Source organism: Cupressus sempervirens, chromosome 11 (genome assembly GCF_028749045.1).
Source record: "Cupressus sempervirens isolate cs-2001-9-10 chromosome 11, ASM2874904v1, whole genome shotgun sequence".
In the NCBI taxonomy this organism is placed as follows: domain Eukaryota; kingdom Viridiplantae; phylum Streptophyta; class Pinopsida; order Cupressales; family Cupressaceae; genus Cupressus; species Cupressus sempervirens.
The window spans coordinates 486,506,645-486,530,152 of record NC_143128.1 but is presented as its reverse complement, the minus strand read 5'-3'; positions in this window follow the sequence as shown (position 1 = coordinate 486,530,152).

Genomic DNA, 23,508 nt, shown 5'->3' with positions numbered 1-23,508 from the left:
ATATTTTTTCTTCCCTATGAAGATCTCTCCTTTCAACTAGGACACTTGATTTCTTTGATCATAGACATCTAGAATGAATTTTTCTTTGCTTCAGATAAATATGAACTTTAACTTATCATCTCTTCTAAAGATGATATCATCCACAAAGATTTCTCAAATCAAAAAACTTATTTCTATTTCCTTCCTTATATACAGATTGTAGTTGTCACGGGTTCTTATGAATGCAATCTTTATCAAGTATAAGTGCAATATCTCATACCATCCTTTTAGCACTTTTTTAGTATATATAGGGTTTTTCTCAGTCTAAATACTTGGTTCTTACCTTGTTCACTCTCAAACCACCTAGGTTTCTCAATGTATACTTCCTCTTCTAGAACTCCATTCAAGAATGCAGACTTTATATCCATCTTAGACACTTTGAAGATCTTGTATGTTGTAAATGCTAGGATTATCTTGAATCCTTCCAATTTAGCTGCTAGTACAAAGATCTCTCCATAGTATATTCCTTCATCTTATGCATAGCCTTTGCAAACAAGTCAAGTCTTGTTTCTAACCACCTCTCCATCTTTTTTCATCTTATTTTGGAACACCCATTTTGTACCAATGGCATTCTTCTTATCTAGCTAGGTGAATAAGGTCCATGTATCATTCTTTACTATTTGATCAATTTATTCCTCCATGACCTTTCTCTAATATTGATCTTTCAGAGCCTCTCTAATAGCCTATAGCTCCACATGTGAGAGTAGGCACACTATCTCTGTTGCCTTTCTTCTAGTTATCACTCCTACATCCTTGTTGTTGATGATTTGGTCTACTAAGTGGTTCCTCCTCACATACTTTTATATTAGTTGTTCTCCTTTAGGTGCCTCTTCTCTTTACTCTTTAGGTTGAGCTTCTTCTACTTGATCTAGTGCAACATCTTATACATGATCTATTTCCACCAATACTCTCTCCACTATATTGCTAGTGGGATGTATTCAAATAACTTGCAATATTTCAATTCTTTCTTTCTATCTTCATCATTCTTTTCTAAGAATTTGTCTACCTTTACATTAGCAAATTCAACTATCTTGTATGTCCAGAGATTAAGACACTGATATTTTATACTCTTGGTAGAGTATCCTAGAAAGATACCCTCATTACTTTTAGGCTCGGACTTTCCTCATTATTAATTACTCTTGATATATCATTTGCTTCTGAATACCTTGAAGTAACTAATAGATGGTGTGTGATTAAACCATAGTTCATAGGGAGTATTCTTTGTCCTCTTATACAATTTTACCCTATTCAAGGTGTACTATGTTGTTCTTAGAACCTCTCTCCAATAGATCTATACAATATTATTTTGGATCATTAATGTTCTTGCACAATCTATGATGGTTTTGATTCTTCTCTCAACAACATTGTTATATTGAGGTATCCTAGGAGCTAACATTTAACTTTTGATTTGATGCTCCTCATAGTAGCTTTCAAATTATTGTGAGGTGAAATCACCTCCCTAGTCTGATCTTAAACACTTTAATTCTCTATTGGTCTCCCTTTCCATTTTTTTTTGTGCACTTTTAACATGTGGAAGGCTTCTAACTTTTATTTCAAATAAATAGTCCACATCATTCTCAAAAAATCATCAATAAACAACATAAAGCACCTATCACTATATACATTCCTTTTCTTCATGGGACCACACAAGTGGGTATGAAATAGATGTAATACATGTTTTAAAGTAAGTGACTTGCTAGAGAAACTTGAACTTTCCAACTTTCCTAGTTGACAATCTTTACACATGACATTGTTAGGTTTAGTAATAGGGGTTAAACCAATTACATGGTTCTTCCTTCCTACTTTGACAATGGTCTAAAAATTTACATGACATAGCCTCATATTCCACAACCAACTATTATCATTTATAACTAGGATACAAGTATTCCAGAAATATTGAGGTAAAATAGATTATCTATGTTTTTCTCTCCTTTAGCTACGAACTTGCTTGTCTGGTCAAATATTATGTAAGACCCTTTTTTAAACTCAAAATTATAACCTTTTTCCATCAATTGAGCCACACTCAATACTTTATAATTGTATGATTCCACTAGATACACATCTTCACAAGTAGTGGTGTCATTTAGGGATACATTACCCTTACCTATCACTGTGCATGGTGATTTATTTTAAAAATTTACCATTCCTCCATTATATTCCTTGACCTCATGAAAATTTCTCTATTCACATGACATGTGGTGAGAGAAACCTTTATCTATTATCTATTTTGTGTGGACATCCATGTTAGTATCAAGGCTCTCTCTATAGTTTCTTATGTGATAGCAAAAAAGGATACTTCATCCTCATCCTCATCATCATCACTAGCTGACTCTTCATCATTCACACATTCTTAAACAATGTAGCATTGGCTCTTCTATTTTTCTTTGGAGTTTGACAACTTTCTATTGGATCCCTTCCAATATTTTTTCTCCTTCTTCACAAGTGTTGGACATCTACTAGCATAATGTCCAAACTTCTTTTAGTTGAAGCACTTGAAAGGAAATGTAACTTTTTACTCCCCTTTTCCTTTGACTGTTATTTTTACAAATAGAGAATCCAACTCTTCTTGTTCATCCTCTTTAGCATGTAGGCTCTCTAGTTTTCTCCTATATCTAGATGTGCATTCTTTTCATCTTTCTCTTAGTGTTGGAGTTGATACAATAGAGGATTTAAATGGAGTCTCAACCTTGGGTGGTTAATTGTTGTCAAAGTTGATAAGCTCAAATGTAGTGAGCTTACCTATTAAGGTATCAAATGATACCTCCATCTTCTCTATTATTCTTAGCTCTTGAATAGTTGACACTCTTATGACATATTTGGGTAGTAGGGTTCTTAGTACCTTTCTAACACACTCTTACTCTTGTATTACTCCTTTGCATGCTCTAATGGTTGGCATGACATTCTTCACTCACTTTGCATAGACTTGAATCTCTTCACCTTCTTACATCCTCATATCATTTAACTTTCCTCTCATGATCTCAACTTTAGACCTAAATACATGATTTTCACCACCATAGATGGCTTTCAACTTCTCCTACATATTGTATGGTTGTTCCAATTCTTCCACATATTTGTATTCAGAGTAAGACAAGGTGCATAGTAGTGAATCCATTATGGCCATGTATATATATTTCTCCTTCAGTTGGTCTACATTGAGTTGAATAGTCAATTCAAAATATTTTACCTCTACATGGGTCCAACAATCATCTCCAAGAATCTTAATATGTAAGCACATCTTCATACATCATGAGTTGTAGTTTTCCCTAGAAAGCTTCAGTGCATATCTTTTAAACATCTTGATCTTTTGCTCTAGTTGTTAAACTCTTGTGTTTTGAGAACCTAGTCTCTAATATCAATCATTGGTCCTACCATAAGTTAGTATACTTCAAGGGGAGGTGAATTAGTATACTCACTAGTTTCAACTTTTTTACTCTAGATCACACTTCAAAATTTTCTATGAGTTAGTACTAGCTATAACCTAGCCAATCAAGATTAAGAAAAAATAAAGAACATGAAAATAGAAACCAATGACATAATATTTATCCCATGGAAGCCCAACTAAGGTAAAAACTATGGTGTGAGAGCCAATCCTCACAAATCTTTCACTTTTTTGAAGTGCACCCAGTCAAGAGCTTATCCCTATTAGAAGATTATAAAGACACTATTAAGTGCCTCTTGGTTAAAGGTTTTTGATAAGATGTTAAAGTATTTCTATATTAGGAGTAGTTAGTTAAAGGAATTTAAAGCACAATTTAATGTGTCACCTTGTTATGGAATTTATATAGAGAGCCTATTAGTGTCCACCCTAAATTGGATTTACTATGTAAAGGTAATTAAACAATAGGGAATTATCTATAAATAGATACTAAACTTATCTTAAAATAGATCCTTCTTGCTCTATTGATCCATTTGGAACTATGCTCTATCTTTTATTGGCTCTACAACTTTATACCTTCATCAATTTTTTGATCGTCTCTCCTTTCTCTTATACACAATAAACTTGTGTTTTTAGGTCTTTCTATGTTCTACTCATCACAATAAATCTCTAAAGGATACTTTTCTCTTATCACTCTTTTTCATCCCTTGAGATTCCATGTAGGTTGGCTCTTCTAGCTCTTTTGATAATCACATAGAAATATAAAATTTCCTCATTCAAGTCTTCCTTCTTTTATGCTTTCTATCTTCTTTTCTTAGAATCCCTAATCTATGATTTCAAAATTTGAATTCTCATCCCTACTACTAGCTTGATATCCAATTGCAGTAGTGTGATGCTCTTGTTAAATGTAGCTTGTTTGTAGGAAAGTCATGACTTTCATGTGTCTTCAATGACTTTATATTATTGGAAAAAATTCAAATTTGAATTCTTTCAACCATTCCTTAATCCATTTCCATCACCATGAAATGTGACATTGACTATATTTTTACCCTCCACATAACTAGGAATTCATGGGTTTCTTGCTCCAAGACTACTTTGTTGACATGGCTAATCCAACTCACTAGTATATCTTCTTTACATTCCTCTTTGTGTCCTTACAAAAAATTTATTGAGCATACTTCATCTAAGTGAATCACTTATGTTATTTCATTTTTTGGGCTCACACATCTCTTCTTTGATCACTCTTGTGAACTAGAGTCAGACATTAGTGTTCTTTGTCATTTTGTCCTCTTTACCAATCTTGCTTCCTTTGTATGTGTTGACATCAGTAATAATACCTTTTAATAATATCAAGTTTCCACAATCCATTGTTAATGATGATGTTGCTTCTGGATTCGATTGTGTAAGTTTTTTTATCATCAACGTTTCGGATCACACTCTGTGATCCATCATCAGGATGAGAGAAGGAAGTAAAAAAGTATGCAGACTAGCCAAGCCAAGCAGAATAAAAAGAAAGAAGAGAGGGGGAGGAGGAGCACACAACATGAGGCAGAGGAAGAAAGAAATGAAAAGAAAGAAAAAAATTTTAAAAAGGGGGGGGGACAAGAGAAGAAAAAACAAGATAGAAGAAACAAAAGAAAGAGGGAAGAGTAAAGAAATAACTCTTTAATTTATGAATATATATAAATAATTTTTAAGAGAGAATTAAAAAATAAATTAAATCAATCTAAAAATAAAAATAAAAGAACCAAATCTATATATATATATATATATATATATATATATATAAAGGAGAGATCGCAAAAGAACACGAGACCAACTCGAAACACGAGACAAAATAAATGAAAGCAAAAAATAAGAACATAAAAACAATAAAAATACAAAATATTAAAAATAATTAATGAATAAATTAATAAAATTAAAAAACTTAGAAAAAATAATAAAATTAGAAGACCAAAAACATAAAGAAAAGCAAGCCGCACGCGAAAAGAAACAACCAAGAGACAGAAAAGAAGAGGACAGAAAGGAAGAAGAAAAAACAAAGAAAAAACAAGACAAAGAAGAGCCAACGAACAAGGACACCAAACCACAGACAGGGGAGGGGGCTATCCATGCTGTTGCCGGCAATCGAGCGAGCGAAGCAAAGGTTGCCACGAGGGGTTCAAGGACCACCCATCATCTTGATTAAGGTTGAGGGGGTGGTGGCTAATTTCAATGGCTTCTTTGAGCTTTCTCTTGAAATAATTGCTCTCTTTGCAAAGGATTTGCGCTTGCTCCAAACAAATGTGATGTTTGGTGGTGACAGAGTGCTCTGCTAAGGCCGATTTTTGGACCCTATCATGCATGATGTCTGCCCCCTGCTCACGTATCCCCTACATTGGAGAAACTGGTCGTTCTTTTCATACCAGGATACGTGAGCAGGGGGCAGACATCATGCATGATAGGGTCCAAAAATTGGCCTTAGCAGAGCACTCTGTCACCACCAAACATCACATTTGTTTGGAGCAAGCACAAATCCTTTGCAAAGAGAGAAATTATTTCAAGAGAAAGCTCAAAGAAGCCATTGAAATTAGCCACCACCCCCTCAACCTTAATCGAGATGATGGGTGGTCCTTGAACCCCTCGTGGCAACCTTTGCTTCGCTCGCTCGATTGCCGGCAACGGCATGGATAGCCCCCTCCCCTATCTATGGTTTGGTGTCCTTGTTCGTTGGCTCTTCTTTCTCTTATTTTTACTTTGTTTTTTCTTCTTCCTTTCTGTCCTCTTCTTTTCTGTCTCTTGGTTGTTTCTTTTCGCGTGCGGCTTGCTTTTCTTTATGTTTTTGGTCTTCTAATTTTATTATTTTTTCTAAGTTTTTTAATTTTATTAATTTATTCATTAATTATTTTTAATATTTTGTATTTTTATTGTTTTTATGTTCTTATTTTTTGCTTTCATTTATTTTGTCTCGTGTTTCGAGTTGGTCTCGTGTTCTTTTACGATCTCTCCTTTATATATATATATATATATATATATACATTTGGTTCTTTTATTTTTATTTTTAGATTGATTTAATTTATTTTTCAATTATTTATGTTTATTTTTAATTATTTTTAATTTTTTAATTCTCTCTTAAAAATTATTACTATATATTCATAAATTAAAGAGTTATTTCTTTACTCTTCCCTCTTTCTTTTGTTTCTTCTATCTTGTTTTTTCTTCTCTTGTCCCCCCCCCCCTTTTTAAAATTTTTTTCTTTCTTTTCATTTCTTTCTTCCTCTGCCTCGTGTTGTGTGCTCCTCCTCCCCCTCTCTTCTTTCTTTTTATTCTGCTTGGCTTGGCTAGTCTGCATACTTTTTTACTTCCTTCTCTCATCCTGATGATGGATCACAGAGTGTGATCCGAAACGTTGATGATAAAAAAACTTACACAATTGAATCCAGAAGCAACATCATCAATAATACCTCTAATAACTAAGTTTATTTGTTTGGATATTTGTCAGCCTTCAAGACACTTAGGTTAACATGGTACACTTTGCACTTGGTATAATATCCCAAAAATATACCCCACCACTCTTTGGTTCAAGTGTCCCTTGATATTTGTCTCATTTTCTTCTAAGCACTTTGAAATAAATCCCCAAGTGTGAGTTCTTGAACCATAGTTCATAGGGAGTTTTCTTAGTACCCTTCTTTACTTGTACCATATTTAAGGTGTAAAATCTTGTGCTCATAGCTTCTCTCTAGTGAGTTTGTGCAATATTTTTTTGAATGATCAGTCTCCTAGTCCAATATATGATTATTTATTTTCTTCTTTCTACAACATGATTCTATTGTGGTATCCTCAGAGCTAACATCTACCCCTTGATCTTGTGTTCATGGTAGTAGCTCTCAAATTCTCATGAGGTGAACTCACCTCCATGGTTTGATCTTAGGCACTTCAATGCCTTACCAATTCCTCTTTCTAGTGCAAAAGCATCTAAGGGATTTTTCAAGTTTTGGTGTGTAATAAGATCCATTTGGCAACAAATATAGTAAAAGTGAGCCAATGGAATGCAATTATGGCTTGGAAGTCCTATAAGTTACTTTAAAGAAAATTAAGGTGTACATCCACCAATTGTGGTCAAAAGTGAGCCAAGTTGTAGTTACTCACATTGGAGGTCCTAAATGATATTTTTATTATTCCTAGAAGGTATAGGAGCCCTTGGATTAAGTTTCATAAAGAGTCGTAACAAAATGTTAAAGTTGTGCTAAAGTTACAATTTTGCAACTTGATAACTTTTTCATCTTTTTGCTAAAAATTGAAAAATATCACTTTTAACCCAAAAATCAGTTGGGAAATGTCCTAAAAAATTCAAGAGTGTACAAAATCCTTCAAAATTTGATTTTGGGAGCTAGTTGATCAATCAAGACATTTGTTTAGCAAATTTACTTTGTTTTTCTGTGTATTTTTTGGTACAATTTCCATACTACATTATACCTTTTGACAGAGAATTTGATTGGAGGTTGTAGAATAGAGAGTTATATTCCTTTTATATTTTTTTGAGGTTTTTGAATTTTTGATGATATTGAAGCCAAACTAGTCACAAACCCTCTAAAATTAGGATTTTGACAAAGAAATGACTAGAAACCTAACATTTCATAGTTAGAGATCCAAATGAATTAATCTAATATTATATTATGATCTACAAGTCTTCCTTGATTGATTTGATATTTTTTGTACTAAAGCCCTCGGTTAATCTCTATTTGGTGTTGAGCCAAGGGAGATAGAAAAGGAAACATGATTCATGGCCTAATGGATTGTGGAGTATGACCAAGAGTTAGAATCATGTTATTTTGTCTCTCATAGACCTTTTATGAGAATTTTTTTGAGAATTTTGTAACCTTGATATGCATTTAAAACTCAAAGAAGAAAGTGACCATGAGAAGGCCTAATTAAGCTTAAACCAGCTAAATTTAGGTAAAGGGACTTATTGGATAAACCCACATCCCATTTTGCGAAAATATTTGAATATACCAAATGGGTTCCAGGAATGATCAAGAGATCCTAACCATTTTCAATTTATCTCAATATTAGGTGAGAAAACTCAAATTGGAGACCTAATTCAACTAGTTCTACTTGGTGCATATAATTGAATCTTGCCAAACTAATTGAAACCCATTATTTCATTTCTTAAAGATTGTAAAAGGAACTCAAGGAATGATGTAAAACCTTAAATAGTCATGATATCCTAGTTGGTGGAGAACTTGTGAGGTTTTTAATTGTGTAGTTGAATTGTCTAGCCTAAGACAATGAATAGGTGGGAAAGTGAAAGCTCGAGTTGGGGAAAACCTAGTGTAAAGAATGCCCTTGCAAAATAAATGCCATGTCAACAATCTCCATAAAATGTAAAAAAATCAACGTGAGTCAAAGTTTCAAGAATATTGATTAGTCAATAGTAGTTGATGAACTATCATTAACTTTAACATAAATGATAGAAATACATATATTCTCAAATCTATAAGAAACTATAATTTCATTACTAGAATACCATGATGTACTAATTATGTCAACATTTTCAATAGAAGCTCCAAAACCTATCTAAAAACACAAGGGCAAGAATATTGCAGGAGTGCTTTACCACCATACCACAAAGTTGTTAAGCTTCCTTGGAATCTTTCCTAACGTGAAAGATACCCAGCTCAACATCGAGGAAGACTAAACATGCAAAACTAAGAGAAAGGTAATGGAATTAAATAGTAAAATGAATCATATTCTAACTATTATATTACATAGTCACTCACAAAATCACATGTTAGGCCAATATCCATCTAACTTATTAAAGAATTTATCCTTAATTCCAATTCACATTATAACCATTATATGTGCATGTGAAACATGTAAGATAAGCATCATAAACAATTCATAATGTGGCATCCTCAACATGCCACTTAGACCATCACGAAAACACTCCACGTCTTTATCCTATTAGGCATTTCCACCTCACTATTAGAGCATGGATTGTAGAGCAATACACATGGAAACCCTAGTTGACAAATCAACTATCATGGAATTGAACACCATAATCAAAGGTTAATAGTAGATAATTTATAAATTAATGTGAGACCATGACATTTTTCCACTGACTTAGACCTACACGGCATACATCATCTAATGTACATGATTCAAATACATGCATTCAACGATCAAGATGAAATAGATACTTCAACTCCAAGTAAACATTTAAAGACATCACTTCCTATTGTCAATTATACAAACATCTCTGTCATAAATAGAAGAATAATGGAATTCTCATAACTATTTGACTTAATGGATTAGTAGTCTATAAAAAGGGTTTGCTTGCACATAATTTTGATTGATTCCATAACTCTCAAATACAATAAATAAATATTAAATAAACTCTTCTTGTAATGTCCTAAATAGTTTTATTTTATAAATCTTTCATAGTTAGAGATAACAATCAAGTTGGTAATGCTTAATTATCAAGAGGATTTTCATTACTAAACAAATTATCTATTAACTTTCCATTCAAAATCTATATCAAAACAACTTAACATAGCAATCATGAAATGTATTACAATATCTTCTAATAGCATTTCCTTTACAACTGAGCACAAGCATATATCTAACAGTGATTCTCTTATAAAAATAGTGACAATATTTTTGAGAAAACATCAAAACAACAATTTAAGGTGTGTGTGGGTGTCCATACTCAACCTCAATTCCACATGATGTAGTTAATTTTACTTAATGTAAGCATTCCCATGTTTTTCCTAACTTTAACAACTTAATATGTTTAGAATAGTTCAAAATAGGTTGTTCAATTATATACCACTTTGTTGAAAAATAAATGTTTAAAACTATGTGTTCTTCTAGCATAATCCAAGTGTTTATTTTTTTAAAAAATGAATTGGAGCTTGTCTATCAGTTTCCTATGAACCTATGTAGAGGACTCTGGTACTCTATTTCAAATTTTGTATTGTGGTGATCTAAGTACAAATTTCTTCCTTGATTGGGATGATTCTTAGCCAATAGAGTGTTAGATAAAATTTACTATCTAATTCATAATTGTTCCACACATCTGAAAACTATTATAAAAGGTTCAAATTAATCTGTTATAAATAAACCCATATGACTACATAGTATCTCATCTATCCATCAACTTCAAGGCATTTTGACATGCTACTCCCATATTGGTCTTAGATGGCGTTACTCAACACATATAGTCAATGCAAGAAATTAAAAAGGAACCCAATAAAAACATGGTGCCAAGACCCCTAAAGAGAGAAGGGCATCATTCCTAACTAGTCTAATTAATATTTAGAAAATTAATGACATAACTTCAAAGGAAGTGTTGTATACAACAAAGGCACTCCTAACATAGATCATAACCTAATCCCCTCTTGTATATCATTTTACAATTGAGACCATGGTAATCATTTCACATACAATGGCTATGGAAAATATTTCATACAAAGGCTATGGCAAAACATTTCACATACAAGAATAGTAACAAAAACAACAAGCAACGACACCACTTGCATATTTACACTTATGAATTAAAAGGTTAAATAAGTATTTAATGATTTTTATTAATGAGAAAGGGAACCTATGAATTGATGTTGGCTTATTTGCCTTGACGTGCTCCCTTCATCCTCCTAGCCTCTCCACTACTACCCAATCTCTAGCTGCTAGTCTAAGAAAGCAAGACGGAGCCAAGAGTAAGCCATTGGAGCAATTTATAGTGATTGGAGTTAGATTTTGTCTAAGCTAGAGAAATAATTGAACTCAGCTCAGAAACTAGAGGAGACCACCCATTGCTACTATACATACACTTCCTTCCCCTTTCCTCTATATCTACCCATATTATCTTTGTTCTAGTGATCTCTGCAAAAAAGTTGAATAGAAAAGGGAGGAGACCCAACAATGCCTAAAGAAGAAAGATGCAGGTGGGTAATTTGCTACCTAGATGTGTGCAATTTTTCTGGATAGCTAAATCTACATGGGTTACCACCGTGATTGTGAAGCTTCATGTTCATTCTTTGATGAAGTTTGAACTAAAACTACTATATTATAACCCTAAGATGACCTGAATGGGTGTCAAATCAAGAATTGGTTTGTCACAAGTTTTTAGTGGAGGGTGTTACCAATAACAAACTACTAATGAATTTTTTAATTCAAATGACTCCCTAACTGAGCACAATTTCCCCAATTCATAGAAAAACCATTAAGGTGAGATAAGGTAAGTTATATTTCATTAATTAAAAAATGGTTGCAAGAATCAAAATCCCTTATCTATGTGACAATTATAATGCCAATTTAATTGGCAAAGAAAGTTGAGTTATGACACCTGAGGAAGGTATAATCAAGTTTAGATTGGCCTTGGGAAGATCTTGGAAGTTTTTCACCCTTTGAGAGTTATTTGTTAGAGTTTTTAGAAGAATTTAGAACTTAGTTAACTCTGCAAGTGCCTCTTTTTTTTTATTTTTCCTATTTTGCTAGGTTTTCCCTACACTTTTAGTAATCTCACTTAGGTTAATAAAGCATGTCTTATTAGATGAATGGTTGTGAGGTGTCACCTTCTTACATGTGAGCATCCATTAAGTATCTTGGGAAGATACTTTTCTATCTTTAGTCCGATAGTTGGTTGCTCCTCATTGGTTGGTGTTGCCACCTCCTCCCTCTTCCTAGCCTATATAAGCATGCTACCTGGCTTGTATTTGCATCTCTTATTTTTGCATCCTCTTAATGCTATTTTGCTTCCAGCATTTTCATTACTCTCTTGGAGACTAACCCTATGATGCTATTTTGATTTTGTATCATTTGCATTCATAGTTTAGATATTTATTCTTTGCATTAGTTTTCTGGGTTATTAATCTTATCAGATTCTAACATGGTATCAGAGCTTTTCTATGTGCAAGAACATATTTTATTTTCCTTATTTGAGAGATTCGGGGGGAGCTAATAAACTTTATTGTAGTTTTTTGAAAATCGAAGTATGCTCTTCTCTTGCATCTTTAGATGATCCTGAGAATCAGAAAAGTTTTGACAAAAATGGTTTTTCTCTGGGGTTTCAATCTCAAATTTGACAACCAACTTGCATATTTGGAAGTTTCAATCAGTATTGCAGGTTTCAGCATGCCATTTATGGACTTAGGAAGCTGATCCAACATTTTCATGTCATATTTTGGTTGCTGGGGTCATTTCTTGATTTTTGGAGCCATTTTTTTTTTGTTAAAGGCATTTGATTTACACTACAACAACATCTTTTGTACATCAATAAGGAAAATGCTTTCTGGGTTTTGTTCATAGTGCCGAAAAACCATCTGGGTATCTATTAGATTTTGCATGCAATCTATATATTTTGCAAGATCTAGCACAGAAAGCTACAGCAATACCCCTCTCCGTTGGCAGTCGCAGATTTGAATGTAGTTTTCAAATGTCTCGTTCTTTCTCATACGGACTCCAATTTTGATGATTCTTGTTATGAACTTGGCTATTTTTTTGTGCTCTATCCACTAGTGGAGTTGTTTTTTGATTTTCATGCATGAATTCTTTAGAAATTGTAGATTCTCAGTCGTGACTGTGCACAGTTCTTGTTTTGGAAACTTCGGAGGATCATAACTTTCTCATACGACCTCATATTGAGGTGATTCTTTTTTTGAAAGTGCATGATTTTTTGAGTAGATCACAGTGGTGCTATTTTTTTCCTTGATTATTGTGCCCAAGTTTCACTTTTAACATATGCTCTTCATGAGGGTTTGTAATGCATTGAAATCAAGACCACTAAGTATTTCTTTCTAGTGGTAGTTGTAAACGCACTAAAATAAAGTGCCAAATCATATTTCTTTGGGGGGGGGGTTCTTTGATTGATTAAAAAGGGTGGGGGGGGGGGGGGCATTGTCATGGCTGGGTTCTCTTCTTTTTAGCATTTCTTCATCATGGATCAAACAAATATACCCATCCTAACTCCATACAATTACTTTGAGTGGAAATCACACATGACAATTCACTTAAAGAAAGCTAGATTAAATAGGATAACTATGGGACTTGAAACTAAACCTACTAAAGATGAAGATAAGCCTAAATGGTTTAACAAATGTGATGAGGCATATGGAACATTGTGTTTGTCTATTTCTCCTAACTTTCTATTTCACATTGAGTCTTTGGATACACCAAATGAAGTATGGACAAAGCTAGAAACATTATTTGGCACACAAGATTCAATGAGGGGTCATATGTTGGAAAATGAATTAATTAGTTTGAGTCCAGGCAATTTCAACACAATTCAAGATTTTTTCACCAAATTGAAATCACTAAGGCTGCAGTTAAAACAATGTGGAATTGAAAAGAAAGATGAACAACTGATTCTTAGTATATTCTCTCTAAGCTAAGTTCAGAATATTCTATGTTTGTCTCTACCTTCTATGCTACTAAAGGTGCACTTGGTACTCAACTCACCATGCCATCTTTAGATGATTTTTCTATCAATCTCACTCGAGAACAGGACAAACTTATCCAGATGGGCACTCTTAAGTCCTTTAAGTCACATGCCTTGGCTACCAACCAAGGCACAAAAGAATAACAAGGAAAAGTAGTAACAATAATAGTAAGGACAAGAAACAAAAGAATAGCGAGGAGAAGAAGGATCAGATATTGATTTTTTCAAAAGCAACTATTGATACACCATCTTCCAAGGGCGATAAGCCTAAGAAAGAAAAGGTCAAATGTGCCTATTGTAAAAGACCTGGTCATGATGAACATAAATGTTTGCAGAAACAACTTGATCACTTGACATATATTCTTGAGAAGAATAATATTAGTGTTCTTGAGTCTATCAAACAAAGTTCTAATGAAGGGTCTAACAAAGAAAAAGAAAATAGCAAGGGGAAAGGAAGGGGCAAGGCTCTTTTTGCAGTTGTTTCCTCACCATCTACTTGGGTTCTTGATTCAAGTACTTCACACCACATGGCTTCATCTAAGGAAGAAATTGCATCTTCGGAGCCATGTACTATGCCTTCTATGTTGATGGGTGATAACACTCCTGTTGATGTGTGTGGGAAAGGGTCTGTTGATGTGGGGGATGGCACATTCCATGATGTTCCTTATGTACCCTCATTGTCAACTAATCTCCTATCGGTATACCAGATCACTCACACAAGTTTAGGCAAATGGGTTGAGTTCACTCCTGATTTAGTGGAGATACGTGAGTTGCACAATGATTCTACAGTTGCAGTTGGGAGAGCAGATCATCAGTCATGACTCTCTATGTTTTCTCACTTTGTTCCTGATCATCCTTTGACTATTTTATTCACTCACTCTAATGATGTGAGCAGATTATGGCATGAGTGGTTTGGCCATCTTAACTTCCACTACTTGCATCAACTTAACCAACAGAGCATGGTCATAGGGTTTCCTTCTACTTTGACATTGGAGTCACTTGGAATACATGATAGATCTTCTAATGGGTCAGATTCACTTGAGCAGTCTTCTACCTCCACTTCTGATGCAGAGAGTGATTCAGAGGACTCACCTCCTTCCTCTCTAGTTATCATTTATAGGTTGATGATTCTCCTCTAGATTCTCCATCTTTTGGTGCACTTTGTGCTAGATAGACCTTGCAGTTTGCAAGTGATTGGGTTGGGGATCCATTAGACACCAAGCAGACTCGTTCACAATTCCAGGATGCTCTACATATCTTCATTGCTACTGCCTCAAATCCACAGTCCTTTCATGAGGCTTCTGGTATTTCTGAGTGGGATATAGCTATGCAGGAAGAGTATAGTTCCTTGATGAGGAACCACACTTGGGATCTTGTCCCTTTTCCTAAGGGAAAAAAACTTGTTCGATGTAAGTGGATCTACCAGACAAAATTTGCAAGCTTTGCTGGAGGTGCGAGATGCTTCATCTTTTGTGGGGGCCTCTTCCTCTCACTTGGAGTCCTAATTTTCTTTGGGGAGTCTCTTTTCTCTCTCTTTTGGGGGAATTTTATGTACATGGGTACCTCATCAGGCTTGACTTGCCGAGACCCATTTCTACATCCACTTAAGCTTCGCTTATGGGGGGGTGTTAGTGTAGTTTTTTATTTTTCCTATTTTGCTAGGTTTTCTCTACACTTTTAGTAATCTCGCTTAGGTTAATAAAGCATGTCTTATTAGGTGAATGGTTTTGAGGTGTCACCTTCCTACATGTAAGCATCCATTAGCTATCTTGGGAAGATACTTTTCTATCTTTAGTCCGATAGATGGTTGCTCCTCATTGGTTGGTGTTGCCACCTCCTCCCTCTTCCTAGCCTATATAAGCATGCTACCTAGCTTGTCTTTGCATCTCTTATTTTTGCATCCTCTTAATGCTATTTTTCTTCCAGAATTTGCATTACTCTCTTGGAGACTAACTCTATGATGCTATTTTGATTTTGTATCATTTGCATTCATAGTTTAGATATTTATTCTTTGCACTAGTTTTATGGGTTATTAATCTTATCAGATTCTAACACCTCTGCATCACTTTCCACCTTTTCTCTGTAGACTTTAAATGTATGAAAAGACTTTGACTTTTCCTTCAACTAGACAATCCACATCATTTTTGGGAAATCATCAATGAACATCATAAATATACTCTTAGTCCTAATGGGAACAAACATGTCAATATGTAATAAATCTAAAGTCTATTTAGAAGTAAATGATTTTCTAGAAAAACTAGAACTTGCCAAATTTCCTAGTTGATAGTCTTTACACATAATATTATCAGGTTTTGTAATAGGAGGAAATCCTCTTACACATTTCTTCTTTCCTACCTTAACAATTGTTCCAAAATTTACATTATACAACCTTTTTATGTCAATGCCAAATACTATCATTCTTAGCTACTAAGTAGTTATTCTAAAAAATATTAAGGTAGAAAAATTACCTTTGATTTGTCCTCATATAGCTAATAGTTTAGGCATGTGGTGATAGAAGCCACTATCAATTATCTAGTTCTTGTTGCTACTGGTTCTTTTTATTAGGGATCTCTCCATACTTTCTTTTGTTAAAGTGATAACGGCTATCTCATCATTGTCTTTGTTGTTTGCACTAGTTGAATCTTAATTAGTCACACCTTTATCAACAATATACCATTGCTTCTTCTTCTTTTCTTTGAATCTTGGCCATCTTTTACTATTCTCCTTCTTAATTGGCTCTAGACATAGAAGCATAGTGTCCTCCTTTGTCATAGTTAAACCATTTTCATGGAAGCTTACCAATTTACTTCTCATTTCCTCTTATCATTATTTTTGTGAATGGAGCCTCCGACTCTTCTTGTTTGGATTCTTTAGCATAGAAAAACTCTAGATCTCTTCTATATATAGAAACTATTTCTTCCCCTATTTCTCTCTAAGTTGAAGTAGGTGCAATTAAGCCTTTGAATGTAGCTTCAACCTTAGGTTAACTATCTTCAAAGTTTCTCAACTCAAACATTGTGAACTTTCTTATCAAGGCATCAAGAGATACCTCCATTTTCTAAATCATTCTTAGCTCCTAAATGGCTAAGACCCTTGTGACATATTTGGGTAGCAATTTTCTCAGTATCTTACTCACCACATCATCTTCATGTAATATTCCTCCAAAAACTTTGATGGCTAGTATTGCACCCTTCACCCTTTTTCCATTGGTTTCAATGTCTTCTCCTTCCTACATTCTCATTTTGACATAATTTTGTATTAGGATATCAACTTAAGCATTTTGAACATTATTATCACCTCCATTAATTACCTTAAGATTTTATTACATCTCATATGCTTTCTCGAGCTCCTCTACATCCTTGTATTCAACATAATACACAACATTGACTAGTGCATCCAATGTGGTTATGTGAGCCTATTTGTCCTTTCTCTGGTCTACACTGAGTGGAGTTGCATGTTCCAAATATTTTGTCTCCAAATGAATCTAATATGCATCTCAAAGAGTTCTTAGATGCAAACCCATTTTTCTACACCATGAGTGGTAGTTTTCCTTTGAAAACTTTGGCACTTTTCTTTTCAACATCTTCATCTTTCTCCTTGAGTGGTTAGAATCCTTTCTTTAAAGGACCTAGGATCTAATACCAATTGTTGGCCTACATATATGTGAATATATTGAGGGTGTGGGGTGGGGGGGGGGAATCAATATATCCTAGATAACTTCAAATTTTTACATGTGTCTATCTTCACACTAGTCTACTAGTTAATTCTAGTTGTACTTAACTAGTTAGGATTAAAAAAAATAAGTGAAGACAACTATAAAATCACATAAGTATTTATCTCATGGAAACCTAGCTAGGGTGAAAACCATGGTGTGAGATAATTCTCACAAAGTTTACACTCTCTTGAAGTGTTCCCAACCAAAGGCTTATCTCTGTTAGAACATTAAAAAGACATTATTAGGTGCTACCCAATTAAGGGATTTAAATAATACCTATGAAAGTATTTCCCATTTAAAAGAAGCCTAGTTAAAGGACTTCTAAGTACAAACTAATGTGCCACCTTGTTAGGGGATTTAATATGAAGAACTTATTAGAGTCCACTCTCAATAGAGTCTACTATTGTAGTACTTAGAAAAAATTAGAGAAAATGATCTAATAGAGTAGCTACCTCACTAAGATTGTATATAGATATATTGAACACTCCTTGGACCTATCTACCACTTTCCTCTTCTTTCCTTTCAATCCACAACTTAGAAAAAACCACTTACATGCTTGGATTTATTGGGTAATACACTCTTTGTTACTTATGTTGACCAGGCACATTGGTTTCTCCTTAAAAAATTATCTTTCAACTTTTTTCATGACTTCTCAACATCACACTTCTCACCTTGAGATTATACTTAGCTCAACTTTGTGGATTTTTTCCTATTTACTTTTCAATCCAACATGTTTTCTTGAAGCAACATTCTCTTGTATAATCTTTTTTTCCTTTGCTTCAAAACCTTTTGCAAATTCAAACTTTGAATTCTCAAACCTATACCTAGTTTTCTTTCCTATTACCATCATGCACCATTCTTGTAAGATGTACCACAAACAAACAAAAGTCATAAATATTTTGTGACTATAATGGCTTTCTCTACTAGAAAGAATCCAAATTTTAATTATTTTTTATGTCCATGATGTGAAAACACCATCACAATTAAATAAAATGCCAAGCACATTCTACATTCCTTATGATGTGTCAATCATGAGTATCTTTCCCTTTCTTCCCTTTACTATTCATTACTTAACCTTTCTGTATGACTACCAATTCTACCACATTGCCTATATATTTGATAAGATTCTTTGTACTCTTACACACTTAGCATGACTCCTTCTAAGTGGTTATCCTTTATCATTGCTTCTACTTTTCTTGTCATTCTCATTCCTCTGGTTACACTTGTTAACTAGAGTCACACATATGTGCTCAAATATCTCATTGGTTCTGGCTTCATACCTATAATTATTTACCATATTCACCTTGATATCAATGACAACTTAGTAATAACTAAGTAAACTAATAAATCCACCAATTAGCTCTAATTATACTTTAGATAGTTATTGCAACAAGTTCTTCCCATTCCAATCAGATTTTATTCTTGTAATTGTTCTTGTACCTTCTCTTTTTGAGAGAAAATTTTGTTAAAAACTTGATGATTCCAAACCTTTATTGAGATTTTGTATATTGCATTTTCTTATGAAACTAAAATATTTTGGAATCCTTTTGGTAAGGAGAGATGAACAACCACTATATGAGAAGGGACAAAAAATGAGGATGTTTGAATTACATTCTTTCAAATTTTAAGGGTGGCCTATGTTTCCCAATAGAAGCTGGATCACACTTGTTAATGTTCAAGAGGACAAGAAAGTGGTTTAACCCAATAAAGGTGCATAATTATGAATGATAGTTGTATTTTATTAACTTCCATCAGTGTGAAATAAGAAACTTGTCTAACTTCTCTATGATTTGTAGAAATCCAAAGTTAAGTGTACATTGTTAGGCTTGATGTCAAGTACATTTTTACCAATGATGAAAGATAAAAAAACATCAATTATCTTTTCTTGGGGTAGCAAGGGGGATGCTTCCTCCTAATTTTCCTAATGGTGAGGTGATGATAGTAAAATCATCACCAACAATAGTCTATTGATCAATAATATCTTGAATGATGCTCAATAAGCCAATCCATAGCCTTAGCTTATATAAGGTGGATTAGAGCTCATGGACATTAAGAATACTAAAATTCAACTCAAAATAATCCATGTGTAAAAAAATGTTAGTTATTCCAATGTGAATCCAACTTCCCTTTGATTGTGAGTGGATTCCAAAGGAATCGGGCCATTAGATGCTCATAGATCAGAAGTGTGATCAAAATTCAATCTAGTTCATTTCCCAATAATATATTGGAATGTGTTATTAGATATTTTAGTTTCCTTAATCATAATGATATGAAACAATGAAGAATTCAGTTGCTTCTTAATTGTATAATTTTTTTTAGAGGCATTAAGGCCTTTGAGATTTCATGCAATAGTTTTCATTTTTCCCGAGGTGAAAATTTGGTTCTCCTTGTCATTATTTTTAAAGATAAAAAAAATTCTATAATAATTTTTTGTAACTCAACATCTACTTCTTCTTTATCTTTTTTGTATTTTGACTTTATTCCTCTTGTTTTTTATGTATTACACTAATCAATCTTTGTAGAGGGTGTTTCATAGATACACAAGGCATGTCAAAAATGAAACTCCACCTAAATTGAGGAAGATCCTATTGTTATTATCTTAGGTATGAAAACATATCCTTCCTCAAGAAAAAACTAAACTCTTTTAATGGTAGACATCAAAACTTTATGTTTTATCTTTCTTTGGAATAAGGGCTTGGAAAGTATTGTTGATTTCCTTGAGCATATTTCCTAAGTTTCTAACTCCTTCCAAAGCATTAACCACCTCATCCCATATGAGATACCAACACTTATGGAAAATTATCCTTAAGAAACCTTAGTGCCTTGTTTGGGTGCATTTTCTATACTATAACCTTAATTTATGCTATAGAAAATTTTGGTGTCAAACATTTATTTTGTTCATCTATTCACTAGAACATCATTCTACATACCCAAACTAGATAATGTTTAGTTATTTAAAACATCTTCATAATACCTGAGTGCCTCCACTAAAATTTTATTGGGGTCTTCTATACTCTTTCCATTACTTTCCTTGATCTTAGTTATCTATTAATACTCTCACTTTGTTTGGTACTATTGTTAAGGAATTCAATGTTCCTATCCCCTATAGTCAACCAAGTTTCTCTAGGTTTTTTAAATAAAAAAAATATCCTCCTTTTCTATGACATCCTGATAATCAGCTAATAGATTTTTTTTCTTTATGACAGAGTTATGTGTTCATTCATTTGTCAATTGCTAGATAATTGACCTCTTCTATTTCTTTCTTAGTTCTTTCTTTTGACCAAAAAATATTACCAAAATTATGTTTTCTCAATTACAACAACTTATTTTTATTATTTATAATTTTTTTATCTAAGCAACATATATTTTGATTAAATTAATTTTCTTCTTACCACCATTATTCAATTAGCTTAATCATAGCTCACCCCTAATCTACAATTGTTCAAACTTAAATGGGAAAAAATTTCATCTATATTACTCTATATTATTTAGGTGAACTAGGTAATAATCTCATCCAAATTGAGGGATATTTTGTATAGATAGGTTATAAGGGAAATTTATAAGACTTCGTTTAAAGAAGAATGATCTATTTTTTTAATGTAATAAGGCTAAAGCATGTTTTCCTATTATTCCAGGTGAATGATCCATTTACTATTTTTGTACTGTATTAAATTAGAAGCACTCCAATTTACTAAAGATTTAGGTCACATTTAATGCAATTCTATCATTTATTTTCCTTTATCCTCTTTTTTTTAATTTAAATAATTCATTCCATCTCATTGGACCTTTTATTAATTTAGAATTAATATAAATGAGTTTGACCTTTATTTTTCTTAAATATTGTGTCCTCAGTTATTAATTAATTTAAATTAATATTTAAAACTGGTCTTATCTTAGATAATATTTTATCTCCCCTATAATTCAATATTACATTTCTCCTCTTATTTTATAAATTGGGGTAGAACTTTATTAATCCAAATTAAAAATCCTTAATTTACTCCCCTAAGAAATCTTATTTATTGCTCTAGTTTATGTTAGAATTCTTTAGAATAACTGAGAGGGGGGTGAATCAATTATTCAAGCTCCAATGATGTCCAATACAACTTTTTCTACAAATCCTTAATGGCACAAAACTGAAATTATTATGTATGCAATTGAACATTAAACAATCATGAAATGTAAACATGCATCACACTATAACACTAAGGATTTGATAACCCAAAAACCCTCCAAGAATAAGAAGGTAAAACTGGAGTGGTGATGATACCCACAAAATAACTGTGCAATTGATTGCAACCACTTCTGATGGTCTGCCTTGTTAAAGGCCTACCCTATTAAAGGCTACAATACATTGTTAAAGGATTTAAGAACATTCAACTTGGAATGTCACCCTGTTAAAGGATTTACATAGAGCTGTTAGGCTCACCCAAATCCATGGGATTTTTAGTCACCTTCTCAAAAGAATCTTTTGTCCCTCTCTAAGGATCTCCTATCCTCCTCCTAAGGATCTCTTTATCCTTCTCTTAAGGGTCTCTTTATCCTTCTCCTAAGGATCTCTTTGTCCTTCTCTGGGGGATCTCTTTATCCATTTCCTGAGGCTTATCCACCTAGCTATTAAGCTAACCTAGCAATGTAGGGTTTCAATATCTAATACAATGGTAAGAAAGTATTAGAATGGTTTTGACCTGATACAGATTGCAACTTCAACCTTGAAGCTTTTAGATCACTCTCCAATCCTTCTCTTTTCTTGGCTTTCCTTCCTTGTAGTGCTGACAGCTTGTTCACCCTTCAAGATCTATCTCCTTGAGTTCTTCCACTCGTTATGCCAATGCTCTCTCTGGTCAATCGACCAATTTAGAGTCTTAATGCTCTGTTCTTACTCCTCTTGGCTTCTTCTCATGATTACACTTGTGACCAACTCCTTCTCATGCATTCGCACTGGATCTCTAACCTATAACTCCTTATACAGAAGTTCTATTCTTGTTTCATGCTCAAATCCTCCTCTCCAATTTTAGGGTCTCAATAGATTAGGTAGGATACAATGTATCTATCCCATATCTTGTTTCTATCTAGAAACTTCATGATAAATTCATTAGCATTCGCCAAAAACATTTTACATAGTGTTCAGTGCCACCAACTCATCATTCTCATCTTCTATATGGTTCACAAAATTCTAGATGACTACCATGTCAGCTTAGATCTGGCAAATCTTTGATTTTTCAAAATAATGCAGCAACTTGGCATTATTGGTTTACTAATGCTCGGCACCTTCTGTGTTACTCAGCATCTTAATATTATTTACTAGTGCTTGGAACCTATATCTTGCTTGGCACTTGAAAACTGCTCGGCACTTGATCTTCACTCAACACCTGAAGGCTGCTTGACACTTGTTCTTCTCTCGACACCTGAAGATCACTTGGCACACACTAAAGTTGAACTTGCTCGGCTTCAACTGAGAATCTATTTGGCACCTAACTAGAACTTAGTTAATCCTTACACCTTTGATATGTCTTAGTGTGTCCATCATCTATGTCTTAGAGTATGTCATCAATACACTATTTCATTAATGGCTTAGCTGATCCTTGTACTTGATTACATCATAACTTCAACCTTTCTCTAGGTACTCTAGTTACATCTCATTTATTGCCACCTCCTTTTCAATCAACCAATTGATAGTATTTGGATCACCAAAGCAATTTTTGTTCATGCAAGTAGCATGTTTGACATCAATGACAAAACAATGATTGAAACATTCTTTACCAATTCCATTTCTCTTCATTCATGATCTTTTCAATCATTTCCAACAATTTAAGATGGATTTCACCTCATTTTAAAGTTATAGGAATTGGCCCCTTTGAGATCTTTATAAAAGGAAGCCTCCTCATTTCATTCACTTCATCCATTCAAAAGATCAAGAACTTACACTCAAGCACTCAATTCTTCAAGCATTTCTTCAACCAA